Below are 14,638 nucleotides of genomic sequence, written 5' to 3' on the forward strand. Positions count from 1 at the left end.
ATCTAAGGATAACTTTGAAATAATTCCTTTACTTGAATTTGCTTGACAGTAAAAATGTTTAAATAACAAAGCATTTATCTTCCATCATCTTTTCAGGAAAATGTATTGGTAATATTCTTTCTTATTCCTTGTGATATGTGGTCAACTATTACTTCTCAATGAATTTCAATAGCTTTTTGTATAAAATTTAGAATATATATACATACTGAAATATACATGTTTTGAATCTACTTTATTAGTTCTTTCTAGGGTTTTTTGTGTAAATGTAATGTTTTTTTCTTTCTAAACTTAGACTAAAATCTTCCATGTTTAGTCCCTGCAAAATGCACATTATAGGAGAGCTGTATCTGCAGCTGAATCTACAGTGCCACTCAGTCCTTGGCTGGCAGAACCACAGGCTTAGGTCYGCGTGGGCAGTTCATTTTCTGCTGCTAACTTTTGAGTTTTATTTCCCATGTGTAGTAGCTGCGAATGTTATATGCTTTGGTATTTTTTGTTTAGACGGGTATCCTGTGGAAGCCGAGATGGCCACATTTATTTTAYAAATAGCTGTCTATTGCTAGCAAGTAGTATCAGTAGTTGGTTCCATCTTGTTTCAGATCTGGATTGTGTTTTAATTTAACTATTAAATCAGTCCACAAGAAATGGTACGTATTGATATGTCAGGTGTCAGGGAGTATTTTTGACATGATTATTTTGAGATAACTGAAAATTAAGAAAATKACTTGTGTTCTGAGTGTGCGGATTCCTGATCCTTTGGTTACGTTTGGACAGCTGGCCTGGTTTTGATGGCCAATATGTTCCATTACAGTAAGCTGCATTATTTTCGACTCCTACTATATCTCATTCATCAGAGTTCATATCATTTCATGTCAACAACTGCTGTCCTGAGGTCCAGCCATCAGGCCCTGGCAAAGGTCAGCCCTGTRCTGCGCCCAGCTGCTCCTCTTCCTCTTTCCAAGCACATGTTCGTGCTTTTGTGCACCAAGGGGCTGTGCTTGCTGCATCACTTCTTTCCCAAGCATTCAGCAACCCACGCGATGAGGCAGCCAGCTACTGAACATCTCTTTCTGGCCATTAAGAGACAGGGACCACAGTTCCCTTCCCTGTGCATCATCTCCCTGAAAACTGAGGGCACAAAACCCAGATAAGGCTGGGAAATTTTGGTATCTCAAACTAATTAGCTAATCCTTAGCTAATGTTTTGGGAGAAAGGAAAAAAAAATAAAAGAAAAAGCACAACTGTACCCTTCCTTGGACAAGGAGGATGGTGCATAACCTGTTCTTCCATGTATTTATGCTCTACTAGCATCCTTGTGTTTTGAACTTCAGATTCATCTATTAAATGGCTCCAAGGGAAGCAGAGGTGTGTATTAATATATGGGGTAATTCTGGGATGTCTTTCTTGATAGGATGAATTCACCGTGATTCCGTAAAACGTTTTACACAATCCAGTGGTCTAAAATTRTTTACAGAAGACCAGAGGTGCTGATAGATGGGACAGTAAAGTATGCTTGGAGCTACCTGTGTGTCTGTGGTTGAATCTTCAGCGAAGATCTTCCCTCTGGCTTGATCTGCCCTTAGTTTGGAGGGCATGCTGAAATACCTTATCTTTCTCGGCTTTCCAYTTTTTTTTCCCCTCCAGTGCTTTTAAAATGAATTCTGTATAGTAACCACTGGTTGTTTTGTAGGAGAGTGTGTATAGCTGATGTTTGCAAGCTGTTTATCCATAAGGGCTCACTTTTTCATGTTAGTTGACATTTCACTGTATTAGGCTCCTGAACTAAGTCCAGATTTACATCAGTAAATTGTCTGAATAATTCTGTAAGCTGGTTTGACATGTTAGTGAATATTCAAACACTTGTTTTCTTACTTTCTTAATAAGATTCTAGATAGGTCCTAGAAGGCAGAGAGGGGCTTGGCTGAGGAGATGGGCTTTGAGGGTAATGAGGGCAGCGTCATTTGCAGCTTCTGTTGTTATTGGGAAGATCGGGGAAATCTGGTGAGTGCCAGATGCATGATTATTAGGGGGCAACGCCATCTATTGGATACAGGTTTCTTATTTAGATTCTGATTGCTTCAGTTATTCTTCACCGCTGCRAGTTTCAAACCACTCAGCAGACCTAAAGTAAGTTTAGGGTTGCATAGCAGAAAATAATGTTTCAAAATTCAAAAAAGCTCAGGTGTTTTTAATGTTGTTCCTGTGGTTCCTGTTGGAACCGTTGCATTTTCTGTCCTAATTACTTCYATATTTCTACCAAGAATAATATTTCTCCAACGCATACCAGTTTCTATCTTAAGCTCATTCAATTTCTTTCTGTTCACATTTCTTGAATGATGCTGCCAGAAATACAGTATCAATAAGTTACTTAATCATTCCTACTTTAAAAAGAAATGACAATGCTTGAATCTTTTTTCGAAGCCATAAAAATAATTTTGCATTTAGTAAACGTGTAGAGTTTCATAAGCAAAGGTCTTGAAGTATGTATGACAGTTTTGTTAGTTACCCAATTATAATTCACATGGAAGCTATTTTTAAATAGACATCAGAATTACATATTGTGGGGGGCACGGTTTGTTTTTTCATTTATGCTTATCATCAAGGGTATACCTTAATTGAGACTAATGTGGTAATAAGCCCCTGGGGAGAACCAGGAGCTGCTGGTGCTGCAGGTGGGACCTCTTTGGGGTATGACCCTGTTCCTGCAGTAGCCGCCATCATGTCGTCTCTGATCAGCTGGCCAAGCTCCATCTGAAAAAACCTTGAGTTTCTTGACACCCAGTGCTACTCTTGGAGGGTCTTTTCAGAGTACTGATGGCCTGGAGTATCAAGGGTGAGAAAGCCTTTTTATTCCAGCCCCAATACAGTTACAGTTAGTTCTGTAAAAGTTTTTTTGTTTTTTTGTTTTTCTTTGTTTGTTTGTTTGTTTTAAATCCTTGTACCAGTATGGACCTTTAAATTAAATATTAATTCCSTCTTCCTGGTTTTTACTCCTCTGCCTTATTTATGGGCAGCATTAAAATCGCTTGTTTTTGAAAGCTAGAAAGAACTGAAGACTTTTAAAAAATTCTTTCCAATAATAGACTCTGTTTTCCTTAATCATCTTGAGACAAAATACTTGTTTTGAGTGTCACATAAATTGATTTAGGTGTTTATTCCAATCATACTGCTTCATTTCCCCAATCTACTTTCCTTTCTCTCCTTCTGYGAAAGTAGAAATTCAGAAAGCTATCTGCTTGAGTATTATTTTACAAGATGCAACTCTACTTGACTTTTGTCACGTCTCACATTTTTGATCCATGCCTGTTACGTCCATAAACGTTTCTAATGCTTAACTTCCCCTCCTTTCTTGTAAATTCTTTATTTATTCCTAATGCATTTTTGATGGTGTGTTACCAGATTGCTTGGGACACCATCCCTTACCTTAGGATGCAGATCTTGGGSAGATCTTCTGTGACCTGTGGCTCTGACATTTGAACGTGGGCTTGCGTCGCTGAGGCTTTCTATAGCTAGCTCTTCTTTAGTACCAGAACCAGTCCAACATGCTCTTACCTTCCAGGCTTTCAGGTAGTATTTGGGGAGGGAATCCGCTATGAAGAGCATTCGAGAATATCAGCTCTCTGTCAATTGAAGCCTTTCAGTTTAACTTCAAACCTTCAGTTACACCAAAAAGCTTCGTAGACAGTGCACTTCTACTTGTCTGGGGCACGTGGGCAGTACCCCGGCCTGGCTGAAGCTGATGCAACAGCTTGCTGTTGACTGCAGTACTCTTGGGATTTTGCCCTTCTCTGTTTCGTTCTCTCGCTCCAGAGCAGGAGGATTGAGGAGCGGGTGGCCAGCTTGCTCCATGTTGGCATGTAGTGCAAAGGAGCCCTGTYGCTGTAGCTCGAGCCTGGTGCATGTTCGCTGACATGTATTTGCTCTTGGCCGCTAGCTGCAAGAGCTTCTGGAGAACCTTTGCAGGGCAGCAGCAGTGCTCCAGGTGACCGAGCAGGAGGTGTTCTGGTAGTGTTTAGAAAGGATGAGTTCAATACACTGAGCCTATAAAACCAGAGCTGGACAGAGGTGGGCTTCTTCCTGTTTCCCGAAGAGCCGAGCAGATGGGAATCTCCATTTGAGGTCATGCAGGTTCTTCATACTCTCCATCCCTGACAGGCAGGTGGGTCGGTCTTGTGCTCCTGGATGGCAGTAAAGGACTGTCTGACTTAGCCGAGTGAATCTGTGCCCTGCCAACACGCGTCTGCTCGCTGGGATCACGCGTGGCAGCAGGCAGTCCCTCAAGCCCACAAAAGACTTCTTTCTTCCTTTCTTGTTGAACTGGACCTTTTTCCACCCCACGTGATCCTCACAGCATCCTGGCTATGGTGATACAAGCTCCAAACCTGCTTCTGGGGGCAGGACCTGTCCCTGTGGCGGTGAAGGAGCAGAACTCGGCCAGGCCGTGGAAGGTTGCAGGAGCCATGCGTCCGACGGGCTCTTTGACGGGTGTCTGCAGGAGTTAGCAGGTACGTGTGCATGGCTGCAGCTCAGCTACTGCAGAGCGTGGCGCCCCGTGCCGGGGGGTGGGACGGGGCTGGCTGCCGGTGCTCCGCGGCTGCCGGTGGTTAGCCTGCCGCCGTGCTGGGTCAAAGCAGCATCGGTCTGCAAGAAAATATCAGAAATCCTCAGGAAAGCAGGAGAAACCTTCACTTGCAGTTGCTTTTGGCTTTGTGATGTTCGCCTTGAATAATTCTTGGGAAAAGTAATCCGATAATATATTACTGTGAATATTAAATTAATCATCCTGGATGAAAATAAAGCTTAAAATATTATTTTTTYGTATCACACAGCCATGCTGAATTTTAAAAGTCCTCTTTAAGTTTAATTGATAGCAAGATCTGAGTACTCTGGCTTTTTATATGACTGCAATTATGTCAGAGAATTAACATGGGATTTAGCTGCCTCCTTACAATTTGTCAAAAATTTTCTAATAATTATCAACAGTAGCACAAACTATTGTCCTAAATATGTACTCTATTAAAAGAAGTTATTTTACTTCTATGCTATAGGCTAAATAGAGTGCTAATGATAGGAATTTTATCATCTGCTTGAAGAAAACAGCGAAGCATTTTAACTTTAATATAAAGCAAAAACACTTTAAATGCTTTTTCTCCTTCCAGCACATTTTTATATGGTTTTCAAGAACAGTGGTTGTCCATAGTGAGAAATTACATCTAATGATTAATAGAATGATGGATGTCGCGAATCACCTTTTTTAACAAATCATAAATCAACATTTTTATGTGATAGTTTTTTCCAGAAAAATGTACTGTATTAGTATCACTTGTTTAACAAGGTGTCAATTATTTATACTATCAGTAAAACGTTGCCTCAAAGCGAAAGTAATCTGCATTTCAGTATTTTCCTTTTGTTTTGCCTTGTAAGTTATTGTGCAGATGCATCTATTAGCATGTGAATTTTACTTAATATTTTAAAACATAGGTCATTTTGATACTTTAAATTTTTGAATCATTCCACATTAACTCTTACTTTCCACTCTATGTCTTGCTCATTTCAGGCCTTTGAGTTTTAGTTTGCTTTTTAAAATACTAAATGGGAATGAAAACWGCAGTTCTTCTGTATCCCATCAGGAGCATTCCAAATGCCTATCATTTTTTCTCATCAAATAATTGTTTACAATTTAATAGGGATTGAATTCTCGCACTCTCTCCTTTTTCTATGAAATTATTCGAGCGCTTCCTGCGTGCGGTTTCGGGCTCGCGGCGCGCGGCGCRCGGTTGGCCCCGGTTTCGCTCCCCGGGCGCGCTCGCGGCCGAGCAGCAGCGTGCTGCGGGAAGTGGAGCAGGGCAGTGCCCTTCCCCGGTGGTATTGATTTGCCCTTCAGCTGTTTGCAGCGCGCGGAGAACCCAGGGCCTTGTTGTTGATTATCTACACAATGTCTCGGTGAACATTATTGACCCATTGCCGCTTGCTGCCTATGGCTCTTGATTTTTCACACCGTCTCCATGACACTCGTAATAAAACACGCCACCGTACTGCTCCGCGGCGCGGGGAGCCCGCTGCTCTGCCGCTGGAACTGCTGCCGCGCTTCTGGAGGACGTTGCAGTATACGTGGGGCAAAGCCGCAGAGCAATTCTAAGATTGTGTTCTGTTTTAACAGCTACCGGTACCCCGTGGTTGGACTCCATCCCGTAATAATGTAGTTTACTTAAAGAAAAAGAGGCTTATATATTTTTGTATTATGATATTGAAAAATTACAGTAAAAATGTAGATGAGGCAGGATCAAAGCTGCTTTTGGAATCTTTGAGTAATTCAATCCAAAGAACAAAAGAATCAAATAACAATTAAAAAGAAGCTTTACTGCTATGATAAGTGAAACAGTATAAAACGTCAGGATCACTTTTACAGTTTTAAATACTTTTATAAGTCCCAAAGTAATTATTACAAATAGAAACATACAACAGTTCAGCTACTTTATTTTAGTTAGGAAGTTATGAGCTGTTTWCAACTACATTAAATTATACTTGACTGTAAAGTAACTATATCTTGGAGGAGATTATGAGGGGGTGGTTTGAATCATWTTGTTTAATAATTAATTAATAATACTTTATATCATAAATATCATAAATATCAATATTTACAATATTAATACAATATAATATTAGTGCTAATATTACYTTAGATTATTGCTGTAAACTGCCTTTGTGGGCAGATTTGTTTTGTTTCTTCATAAACAGAATTGTCCAACAACAMGCATTTTGTATTTTGATTTTGCACCATATTCAGAACTACGCTGGGAGATCTATTCTGAAGGTCAGAATTAGTTAATGCATTAGTTAAACATTGCTGTATTTTTAGAAATGTTTTTATACAATAACTACTATTGAATTAATTCAGCTTTATCCTTTGCTAGAAAAGTAGTCGTTTTGTGACCAAAATATTTTTATGTGCTTTGAAACATGGTATTCTGAGACGGATGTAGAATATAAAAGACCTCTAAGAGGACAGGATTTTTGCAGTCTCACGACATGATGAGCAGCCTTTGGAGGGATGCTGAGCCCTCAACATCTAAGGAAGACCCAAGTTCCCTGTAAGAGCAAATCTCTCTTTAGGGTCTAGCACCACATTAATCAGTGTGGTATCAACATCCTCCAGAGGTGCCTGAAATAGTTTCATAGGTATTCATCATGTGAGGTGTGTCTCAGGAAAGCAAAGTTGGCAGTGGCCTAGGCTCGTAGACTGAAGGCCCTCAGGGATGAGGGAGGGAGGTCTAGATCATCAGGTCTCGCTTAACGGCAGGACAGGACATTTRGGTCCGGAATCAGTGGGCAGCGAATAGCCTCAGAAGATCATCTGATCTTGACAATGGATTTTTCAGTAATGGAAAACCTAGCAGAATCTTAATAATGTGTTTCAGTAGTTAATGATTTTCATTATTAAAATCACATTTTATTTCTAGTTTGACGGTGCTTTAGCTTCAACTTCTAACCAGTAGCTCCTGCTTCACATTTAACAATCCAGCTCATGTGGCACTGCTGCAAGGGTTCTCCTGGCACTGATTTCCTACGAAACCTTCCCTCCTTCGGGAGGATTTGCCTGAGCCAGGCGAGCTTGTTCCCACTGCCCTGAGTTACTGCGTTGGCTTAGCTCATGATTAGCTTGCTTCTGTTTGGGGAGCATTCACATTTCTCTARCATTTGGAATAAGTCTGTGTTAACAGTCTTGCAAGTGCGTTAGCTAGTTTGATGAAAGCTCTTCTGTTTGATTACATAAGTGTGCGCTTTCTTTGTGAGGTTTATTTAATTTGGAAAAGCAGATGATTCTATTCAAAATCACCTTCTGTCTGAAGAGAAAAATCCGGTAGTTTTAAGCCAGGCTCTGGAACGATCTGGTGGTGTTTACAGGTAAGTCCTGATCTTGCTCATCCATTCTGTTTTGCGCAGAAATAGGCATTAATTATGATTCAGTCCCGGAGTGTCTTCGTGTGGCTTTTAAAGGTTGATATTGAGATCTTGTAAAGGACCGAAGGACATAACAGAAAATCAAAGCAGGAGGTGGACTATGAGTTTCCACCGTAGCTTGAGATGAAGTAGAGCTGTGTTCTGAACTGGTGAGGGGTTTTGTCTGCTTTCATGGCCTGATAAACCTGAGGAGTTCATGCTCAAGAACCTAAAATGTTTTTGTTGTTGTTGTTATTACTGGCAAGCAAGCACAGCTTAACATTTACAGTATACCCAAATAAGACAGTTGGAGTGCTGGACTTGTCCCGCGGGGAGTGTTGCAGTAGCCTGGAGCRCGGGGGCCGATGTTCTGGTCACGCTGGAAGGGAGCAGCGTTACCAAACCTCGCAGAGCTTGGCGATGTTCTGTAAACTCCTTCCAAGTGTTTGTTTAGGCTTGGTCTGAACTGYAGTAAACTGTCACAGTTCTACTGAGTGTATTCGTCAGCTGAAATAACTGGTCACAGTTTGTTGGTTCTTTTTTTTTTTCTTCTTTTTTTAAGCATTGCATATAAACATTTAACATTAATTTTGTGCTTACATGTTAAAGTATCTCTTTCAGTTCTCTAGCTAAACTCGATTCTATCTGAGAAAATTTGAAATTTGCATTCTTCTTGAAATTCATGTTCTGCTTGTTCATGTGACTTCTGACAAATTTTGCCAAATCCCAATTTCCAGAAAAACTGGTGGATAGCTAAAAGGGCAAAAGGAAGGCTGAAACCAGCTCTGTTTTTTGTAGGTAGGTTATATTCARGTTGAAGATTAACCATTTTGTGCTTAAAAAAGAAACAAAGCCCAAACCAAAAATCTCTTGCAGCCTCTTTCTGTATCTTAATTTTATTTTTGAAAATAAATTATCRTAAGATAAGGGTTGAATAAGAATAAAGGTGTTAAGCAATTAGACTAATTCGTATGTATACTTTTTTCCTTTTATCTATGTGATGTCATCTCTCTCATATCCTGCATAACCTAAAGTGAGCTACATTTAAATAGACATACTTGCTGGAAATTTTGCCGTTGTTTCTGCTGTTGTGTTYGTCGTCATGCATAGATTGTCCTTTTTAGGCTGACCTTTCATTTGTGCGGCTTTGAGACCAAGCGTGGCTCCAAGTTCAGGCAGTGCAGTGATGTGTTTATAAAAATCCATGAAATATGTTCTTTGTCCTCTGGCTTGTTCAGTAACAAAAAGATGTTTGATGGTGTGAAGTTGGTATCCACTTACACCAAGCTGTTTCAGTGGATTTTTTGAGCAGTCAAAGCTCTTTTAAGTGTATGCAGCGCTTCCTTTAACTGAGTCATAGTTATCAGGTATTGCAAAGGTTAAGCTTTATCAGCTGCACAAAAAAAGGTTGAGGTTTCATCAAAAACTTCCATCCTCACAACCTGTCGACCACAATTTGATGATGATTATTGATTATTTCACAGCCTTTCACTCACTCTGGCACTGCGGCCAGCCTTGATATACAGATAGGGCTTCAGTCCAGCTAAAATAAGACTCCATCTTGATAATGGACTGAGATGAGATACTGTTATTTGATAAAGATAATTGATGTTTCACAGTGAATTGGAAAACAGTTCTGCGTGCGCCAGATCTGTGGCTGTGCCACCGGCAAATCTGGCCAGTGTTTGCACACCGTAACAAAGAACTAACGGTGCAGGGGCGCTCTTAACCGCCACCGCGCACCGAACACGCTGGTTTGGGATGGGTGGACGTTTTAAACCACAAATAAAACATTTAAACTAAGGAGCACAATTTCTAATTTTGAAGACAAGATAACATTTCRTGAACATGCGTGTAACTTAGTGTACTTCTGATGAGACACCCAACAAAACCTTCCTTCTGTTTGGGATGCACTTGATGATTTATTTTCAGATGAGCTAATATCCTAAGATCTTTCTTTTTTAGTATCTATACATGTCTCTTTAATCAGGAAAATGCTAGTTTAGGAAGTTGAAGTTTGRCAAGGTAAAATAAAGCACAGAGTAGATCTGGATTTCTTTGTTCTCCAAAAGTTATAGCTCGTGAATGTGAAACAGCGCGTGCTTCCCGTCTCCTATGTACGCCAGTGTTGACTGCACGCTTTTCAGCCTCCGGTTTCGAATTGATTAAGGTATCATTCATTGCGAGTTCTGTTCGCCCAAGTTCTTTTAGTCCTATTATAACCTTTGTAACCCCTAATTAAGCAATAGGAGATGGCAGGGAGTGGGGTTATCAAGAGATAATGACACCCCAAGTGTGCTGCTGTGGTGCGCAGGGTGCCTCTGCGTGCCTCTAATCCTCCCGGGGCGCGATTATCTCACGATCAACGTACCACGCTGCAGCTCGTTGATAGCGCGGCAGCGCGCTCGTGGCACTGCAGTTATGGCTGCATTACACCTCCCATTCCAAACGTCAGCTTTTTCATTGATTTTACAAACTGACAATTTTGAGGTTTTCTGAAGTGACTTACACACTGTGCAAAGTCATGACCCTGGAGATGTACTACTTTCTTTTTTGTTTTCTTTGAAAACAAAAACATTTATTTGAGTACATGAACAAAAATACATGCAATAATTTTTCTCAGTTAAAACACTCTCAGCAGATTGGACACAATTGAAGAAAAAGATTGATGTTAAATTCAAAACATAAATTATTGATACTTGGCATAAGATTGTAAGTTATCATCAACTATCAATTATCAAATTATCATTGATATGCAATTGAAATTAACTTTCTTTAGAGGTGCATTAATAAAGTAAAAAAAAAATACTTTTTTTTTCAAATTTAACATTAAATGGGTGTTTTCAAGTATAGGTATACTTCCAGTAACTAGATTTTAGGATACATGGGTTTTATTGGCTTCAAAATGATGSGGAAATCCTAATGTCTGAAAGTTGCTTGATAATATTTTGTTCATCAGAGTCTATAGCAGTATTTTAAAGTCACCACAGATTTAGTATCATTATTTGTTAATTATTGTCATGAAGTAATCGAKAACTGCTACATTCTTAGTTTGGGGACCTCTCCTCATTGCACCAGTAAATATCAGGTGTTTCATTTAGCTTAAAGAGATCTACYCTGGAATGATGCATGGGAGACTCAAGTATCTGTTTCTCGCCATTGATTGTAAGAGGAATCTAGAAACTTGGGGTCRATGTAATTATCTGTACTTAAAGGTGTGTAAGGTGAATTCTCACTGGGCAGCATAAACTAGTCCAAAATCCCCATATTAATTTGTACATAMTAGTTACTTGATTATTTTTCTTTTGCTTTAGAAACTCTAGTGTTGGGATACATAGTGAAAAACTAGCCCTTACTGAGTCACTAATCACAAAACTTTAGTTAAAATATGAGAGTGAAAACTGCTTGCTATCATTACATCTTCTAACCACCCGGCAGTGTGACGGGTGGGGGCCTATATTCCCAAAAATACATGTTCTGCTTTTCCCATGGAGAGTGTTTTCACTGAAAGAGAAACCGTATCAAACGTTGTTTGCTTTTTAGTATTACAAAGATTCGGTGAGGTTATTCGGTGAGGTGTTATTTACCAAATGCGTTACATTGCAGGAAGGACCCRAAAGCAGGACTGCGCTACACTTAGCATTGCAGAAACATCGAGTAAAGACCCTACCCCAGAGAGCATACCGGTTCTGTAGGCACAGCAGAAGAAGGAAGGGCACCAGGAATGGAGCACAAGTAGAGCGAATTGTTTCAGAATTTTCTTGGATTTGTTATGTGAATCTTTTCCCTGAGACTAAGTTGGGTGGGGATTAACTAAACGGAAGGCCAAAGAAAGAGTAAAGGTGCGAGACACAAAGGGTAGGAAAGATGGGAACAAAGCTCAGCAAGGTGAGACAGTGAATGGTGGTAGTGACTGATTCGGAAAGCACTCTCACGGTATCAATACCATCCTTCCTCTAGCTTAAMAGTGAATTCAGGATGTGCCTTTAAACTTCCCCTGTCATTCAATCTTAAGAATTTGTGTATTGTTGACAATAATTAAGTATTTATTTAGCACTTTGTTATATGTTGTAAATCAATGATTTTTATTGGAAAATATCAGCGTAATTCCTGAGGTGTTTCTGAGGTAGTTTTTGGATATTGACTTGCAGCTAGCTATTTCGTTACACCTTGAAAGCATGAAGAGGGAACTCTCACAGCAGACAGAAAGCAAAGCTCTTCATTCGGACTGAGCTATACACTTGTAAGGTCTGTGAAGCTATGGCCACAGAGTTCTAGTATCAGCTACACAGATATTTTAATGCATGTTATGGAGAGATTTTATCTTATACGTAATGCTGTAACCAGAGCAAAGCTAGTGAGCCAGTTTTCTTGACTCATTGCTGTGCCTGCTGAGTGGCCTAACTCTGCACTCTGCGTTGCAGGGCTTTCTGTTGCACTGGAACAAGCTCTCGTACTTAAGGGATTCACGACCAAACTTCAGCATGTATATTTATATTTCACATGAATATGATCATTGACACTTCTCTTGAAGTTGTTACAGCTTTACTATTTCACAAATTTTATTAAGTTTGTTCAGGGACTTTTTTTAGTTGGAGAGGAAATGAAGATTGTTTTGAATTTATTATGGATGCTGTCATAAGAAAAATCAAGATGATTTTAACTCCAAATAATGAGTTTTTAAAAAATGATAATAAAGTGTTGTTTTTGATCAGTCAATGTTTGTCTTTGGTGTTGGTCAAATATGTGTAGTATTCAAGACAAACATCACTTGATCAAAATCAGGGCTCCATTCCTTTTTTAATATGGTTCAACACCAAAGTCATTCTGCACAGCTGCAGATTTTGCTGCTGCAATACATCTTGAATACTGTCATCTAAAGGAAACAGTGAATCAGAGCCYCAGTGCTGCAAGTGTATGCAGAGGTACTTGCAGCATGGTGATACCTTGAGTTCATTTCTTGTCCTATGACGTCAGTGGAGTTAACTAGCTCTAGCTGCATGTTGGTCCATGTTGTCATARGATAATAGGATCGTAGGAACATGATTCTTCAGGTTGGAAGAGGCCTCAGGAGGTCTCTGGTCCAAACTCCTGCTCAGAGAAGGTCAGCTACAACGTCAGACTGGGTTGCTCAGGGCTTTGTCCATAGATGGAGACTCTCTGAGCAACCTCTCTGGGCAACCTGCTCCAATGCTTGACTGTCCTCCTGAGGAAAATGTTTCTCCTCCTACCAGTCAGGATCTCTCTTGTTTCCACTTTTATCTGTTGTCTCTCATTGTCCCACACCATTGTAAAGAGCCTGCCTCTGTCTTCTCAGTGACCTCATCACAGATACAGAATGGCTGCTTTTAGGTCCCCCAGAATTCTTCTTTTCTCCAGGCTGAACAAGCCCCGGTCCTTCAACCTGTCCTCACAGGGCAAGTGCTCCAGTGTCTAGACCATCTCAGCAACCCTCTGCTGAGCATACTTCAGTTTCTCAAGGTCCTTCTTGYTTTGAGAACCCAAAACTGGACACAGTATTCTAGATAAAGGGGGGGGGTAATCACTTCCCTTGATCTACATGCTATGTTGTTCATACAGCCCACATGCTATTGGCCTTCTTTGCTGCTAGGGCATTCTGCTGGCTCATATTCAGCCTGTGCCTGCCCAAAGGACACCCAAAGCCACCTCAGCAGAGCTGCTCCCCAGCCGGGCAGTCCCCAGCCTGCACTGTTGCAAGGGGCTCTTGCTTGCCAGGTGCTGGACTTTGCAATTGTCCTTGCTGAACTTCATAACAACCCATTCCTCCTTCCTGTCTAGGTCTCCCTGGAGGGCAGCCCTGCCCTTGAGCATACTGACTGCTCCCCAGTTTGGTATTATCTGGGACCTTAATGGAAGCATGCTCTGTCACCTCCTCCATGTCATTGAGAAAGACGTTAAGCAGKACAGCTCCTAGGATAGACCCCTGCAGCACTGCACTTGTCACCAGCTTCCAGGTAGAGGATGGCCCATTAATCGTTGCTCTCTAAGCCTGATCATCCAACCAAGTTTTTATCCATCTAGTTATCCACTCATCTAGACTGTAATGTCCTACTGGATACAAGGCYATGGAGGAAGAGGGTGGTGTCTGTCTATTCACTTACTTTTTTTTTTTCCCTTATCCATCTGTTGAGTAGTCAGGTTATTCTTACAAAAGCAGTTAAATTTGAAGTAGAAAAAATGAAGGGAATGATAGAAATAAGGTTAGAACTTGTTATTTATGGAAGATTGAGGTTGAGTATAAATAGGAGGAAGAAATGAAATTTAGTGTATTTTAGTAAAACAAGTAACTGCTAGAAGGCATCTCTTTGCATCAGTTTGGCTTTATTTCTTTCATGTGTATTTATAACACCATTCTTCATTCCCATGCTCATCATCTGTATTCCAACATTAGGAGGCATATAATGTGAAATGCAAACACAGTTCCAGCCTGGGTGTTGCTATGATGATGATGGTTGTATATTTTGATGTGTAATTTCTGAAAACTTTGACAACTGTAACGCAACCTACTGAAACCGATGTCATTGCTCTTACTGACACAGCTGAGGTGTTCACAGGCTCTGGACATTAGTTKGTATTTGTCATCTGATCTGCATTCACTATGAATAGGGAATGGATTGGGAAAATTAATGCGAAGAAAAACACACAGTATGGTCAAGAAAACTGTAAAATATTCTGT

At 40.4% G+C, this 14,638-nt stretch overlaps 1 protein-coding gene across 3 annotated transcripts in view; it reads left to right on the plus strand.

The window, feature by feature from the left end:
- The window catches only part of WDR7 (WD repeat domain 7), a 151,316-nt gene that overhangs the window by 115,608 nt on the left and 21,070 nt on the right, over positions 1-14,638 (plus strand). The gene's annotated exons all lie outside the window — the stretch shown is intronic.

This window comes from Rhea americana, unplaced genomic scaffold (genome assembly GCF_003343005.1).
Source record: "Rhea americana isolate MKP2758 unplaced genomic scaffold, rheAme1 scaffold_161, whole genome shotgun sequence".
NCBI lineage: Eukaryota > Metazoa > Chordata > Aves > Rheiformes > Rheidae > Rhea > Rhea americana.